The sequence below is a fragment of the Malaya genurostris genome, chromosome 1 (assembly GCF_030247185.1).
Source record: "Malaya genurostris strain Urasoe2022 chromosome 1, Malgen_1.1, whole genome shotgun sequence".
Lineage (NCBI taxonomy): Eukaryota > Metazoa > Arthropoda > Insecta > Diptera > Culicidae > Malaya > Malaya genurostris.
In genome coordinates this window covers 70,966,074-70,970,808 of record NC_080570.1, presented here as the reverse complement: position 1 = coordinate 70,970,808, position 4,735 = coordinate 70,966,074, and the positions used below count along the sequence as shown (strand labels likewise).

Sequence of the window (4,735 nt, the reverse complement as noted above, 5' to 3'; positions counted from 1 at the left end):
TATGACGACACCAACAAGAAATGAAATTCTCTAATCTGGTTTAAAATCTTATCAAATTTGATGATCGTCTTAGTTGATGATTAAACACTTTGGCGATAACAGTCTCCCATTCCCAGTAAAAAACTGAGAAAACTCCGGAAAAGAATACTCATTGACTTCCAAGACAGGTGTCCCCGGATTACTGGTTGGGAATAGCTGCTCTGAAGTATTCGAAGTTCAACTTTGATATTTTGCCAATATGGTCTCAGATAATGTATTTATAGATTGGAACAATAAATGAAAAAAAAAATTTCATTCTTTTTCATTAACTGTTTAACTGTCCTGTATAGAACTTGTTCGGTAGCAACGTTTGCATTTGAAACAATTCTAATACCTTTCTATAGAGAAAGGCAAAAATGGACAAAAATTGTCGATTTTTCGTGGGTTTACCTTCACCCGCACTGACGAAACTACCCACACGCTCTTTGATTATAAATCATGGTTTGAGTTGCGATTACTCAAATTCATAAACCGGAACAATATGTCAAAATTTGAGTATGGATCAGGCCATGAGTTCTCTCGCATTTATTCATACATTAGAGTAAGTGTTGAGTTTTCAAACATTCGAGTGAGCAAAATACTTTTTGCTGGTCAGTGCGTTTTCATTCTCGGAATATTCTTATCGAATTTAAGAATGCAAAAATACGTTCATTGCCGTTTCAAGATCCGGTTTTCAGAAACATGAATCATCAATCATAGATGTTTTCAAAAGCTATTTATGGTTTCAATTATGATAAGTGAGAAGTCCAACACAAGGAAATCAAAATCGTTCATTTTGACCCCAAACCGGTCAAAAGGTAACGGTTTTTTTCACTTCCCGTTTAAACGAAAGAAAAATGAGTTTAACTAGGGATTCCATGTATGTAAACATTAACGAAGAATAATTTCCTTATTTTGAGTGCAAGGAACTCCAATTTTGAGTTAATCTCACTCAAATTTTGAAAAAAATATCGTTTTTTTGTTTTGTGTAAAATATACTCAAATTTTGACAGCTTCGTCTCTTAACTAAAAAATGAATAGATATGTGGTAACTCATGTTTAGAGTACGTGCAGTTTATATGAATTTGAGTGGTGTGTCAATTTTGAGTTATGTTCAATGAGAGTGCATGAAACATAAATCATGATAACCCATAAGTCAGCAAACAAAATTTGAACGTCCGTCTACTGCACCCTCATTCAACATAACTCAAAATAGAGTGACACACCACTCAAATTCACAAAAAGTGCACGTACTCTAAACTTGAGTTACCGCCTATCTACTCATTTTATAGTTAAGAGAGGATGCTTTTAAAATTTGAGTATTTTTTAATCAAAATATGGAAAAAATAATTTTTCCAAAATTGAGTGACTTCAACTCAAAACTTGAGTTCCTTGCAATCAAAATAAAGACAATCTTATTCGTAAATGTTCATATACAAAGTCATTCTTTCTAATGGAAAACTTTTTAATGGAAAACCCAGAAGAGTGATTCAAAATTTCTATTGAAAACATGTATGATTGATAATTAGTTTCAAAAACCAGATCTAGAAACGGCAATGAAAAACGACATATTCTTGCATCCTTAAATTCGATAAGAATATTTCGATGAAGAAAACGCATTGAACTGCTAGAAATATTTTTTTTCACTCAAATGTTTGAAAACTCAAAGCTTACTATATTGTATGAATAAATGAGACTCATGGCCTGAGTAAATTTTACTCAAATCCATACTCAAATTTTGAAATATTGTTCTCGTTCATGAATTTGAGTGATCGGAACTCAAACCATGAGTTATGTTCACAGAGCGTGTGAACCAATCGACAGATGTTTAACATAGAAGGGCGTGAACCTCTAATATGTATAAAAAATTGGTTTTATTATTTTTTTTATAAAAACAGCATAAAAACACCTTTGTTTTTCTTGTCTATATGTTTGCATGTTTCGTAATAAACATTCACATAGTATCTGAGGCTCACACACTGGAGACAAGTCTCCTGATTTGTTTGATACATTATTTGGATGTATAAGAGTTCAACTTTGAAACATGAAAATGTGAATCATGATTTCCGATTGTGAATCAAAAAACCGAACACCGTGAATTAAAAAATTGGGTAACAAAACTAAAATTGCTATTATGTTTTAAATTGTGAAATTCAAGACCTTTTTAAATTCTAAGTAAAACCAAAATTTTTCTTATCAAAAATCATTCATTTCAAAATTCATTATAATATTTACAATAAATATGTTATATGAAAAGATAATACTGACTATTTTTATTTAGTGTGAATAAAAAAATTTGCTTATTTCCACCCCTGCTTTGAAAGATATCGTGAGAACGGGAAGTCGATATTTTTCAAACCAGTCACCGGAGAAGCTTTCAGTGGGACTCTCGACATGTGAGTACTAGGTGGTTCAAACGAGGCTCACTCACTTTTCAAAACATTTTTTCAGGTTTATAGGTTCTAAGAATCCACATGCTTATGATTTCCGTAGAAAGTTCAACAAGGAAACAATACTTCCAGGAATGGACGAGGGCGAGTGAAATCAAAGAACATTTCCGAAAGTGTCCCCTTAGCTTCACTAGAGACTATCGCCTTTGTGATAAAGCTTGCTTCATTTAGAATTGGAACAAACTTTTGCTCATATTGTGGCGCTCCTGGTGGACGGATTTGGAAGCTCTTGGCGCCCACGTGTCGGGAATTTTGTCAGCTTCACGTATGATTTTTGACATTCCGAAAATCGACTGTACTTTGTAAAAAATCAACATGGAAGCCGAAAGAAGGAAAACAAATTGTGCACAGTTATTTGGAAAATCCATTGTGGTCTGCATCTAGGCTAGCTAAACAACTGAAATTGCCCAGGAATACCGTATGGCGCGTTATCAAACGGTATAAGAAAACATTGACGACGATTCGGAAGCCTCAAGCCGATCGTCGGAGTCGAACTGACGACCGGAAATTGCGTGGTAAGATTTTGAAGACGATTAAGAGGAATCCTAATCTGTCGGACCGTGATTTGGCCAGAAAATTCGGTGCTGCCCATAATACCGTGAGGAGAACTCGACTCCGGGAAGGAATCAAGTCGTATCGAGCTAGCAAACAGCCAAATCGGACCATGAAACAGAACAGTGTGGTCAAAATTCGTGCTCGGAAACTATATGACCAGGTGCTGACCAAGTTCAACGGGTGTCTTCTGATGGACGATGAAACCTGTGTCAAGGCTGACTTCGGTCAAATCCCAGGTCAAAAATTTTATATGGCAACGGCTCGGGGGGATGTTCCAGTCAAATTTAAATTTGTTTTTGCCGACAAATTCGCAAGAAAATTTATGATTTGGCCGGGCATTTGCAGCTGCGGCAAAAAAACGAAAGTTTTCGTTACAAATAAGACAATGACATCGGAACTATACCAAAAAGAGTGTCTCCAAAAATGAATTTTGCCGTTCATTCGATCCCACGACCATCCTGTAATGTTTTGGCCAGATTTGGCAAGCTGTCATTACAGCAAAGCCGTTTAAGAATGGTATGCAGAGAAAGTGGTCCTGTTTGTTCCGAAAAACCTTAACCCACTCAACTGCCCCCAGTTCCGCCCTATTGAGAAATACTGGGCAATCATGAAGAGGAGACTCAAGGCAAAGGGAAACGTTGTCAAAGACATCAATCAGATGACGACCTGGTGGAATAAGATAGCTAAAACGATGGACGAAGAAGGTGTGCGCCGCCTACTGAGCCGTGTTACAGGAAAAATTCGAGAATTCCTTCAAAACCGTGACGAATAATTTTATCCGTATTTTTTCTTAAAAGTATAAAGAAAACGCTACATTTGTATAAAAAAAAGATCTTGAATACAATAATAAATAGCTGAAATACAGGCAATTGTTTTTGTTCCAATTCTAAATGAAGCAAGCTTTATCATAACGAACAAAACGCAAAATGAAGAAAAACAACAGCCGTCAATTCTAACAGGTCTAAACCGAAGGGGTTAACGATGTTTCTTTTTGATCGCTGAGACAGATTTCGTTCTATTTTGCAAAACCTCAATATTAAAAGCTGTAACTTTACCAACACATTTTACTTTCCACGCGACGGGTATTGAACGGGTACGGGTCGGGTTCGGGTTTGAAAAAATGCTTTCCCGACCATCTCTAATATGCAGCTCAGCCATAGCCGCAACAGAAAAAAAGTCTGAGTCGGATCGGCTTAATGTGGGTTGGCCTTAACAAATAGATATAAACATTTTTACATGAATGCGTTTTCATATTAGGTTGATTCATTTTGAATCTAAATGCCTGAGTTCGGCTCGATTTCCGCAAGCCCGGCTAGCTCAGTCGGTAGAGCATGAGACTCTTAATCTCAGGGTCGTGGGTTCGAGCCCCACGTTGGGCGATAACTTTTTTTTCGCAAACACGGATGACCTTAGGCCAAGATAAGATAACATTTTTATGCTGAATTTATTTTGCTTAGCTCTTTCTCAGTTAATAAGGAATGGTTAAAGTAGAGTAATTATTCGTGATTCCGTCTTTAATCTTTTGTTGCGTTCATATTGTTACTGGATAAAAGCATTTGTTTCGTAGGGTTTTCATTAGAGCTGTGCACCTATCCAGAATTTCAATTACGGTGGCGCTAAATCATTTTTTTACCAGCGGCGGCGGAGTATCGGCTTTACGTCGTTTCCATAAATTATTGCCCGAAAACGTGACTGTTTCAGTCTTATGATGG

General features: G+C 36.4%; 1 non-coding gene across 1 annotated transcript; it reads left to right on the top strand.

The window, feature by feature from the left end:
• Positions 1-4,329: 4,329 nt before the first annotated feature.
• On the top strand, positions 4,330-4,402 carry Trnak-cuu (transfer RNA lysine (anticodon CUU)). Its single transcript has one exon. It is a non-coding gene; the product is annotated as a tRNA-Lys (tRNA).
• The last annotated feature ends 333 nt before the right edge of the window (positions 4,403-4,735 follow it).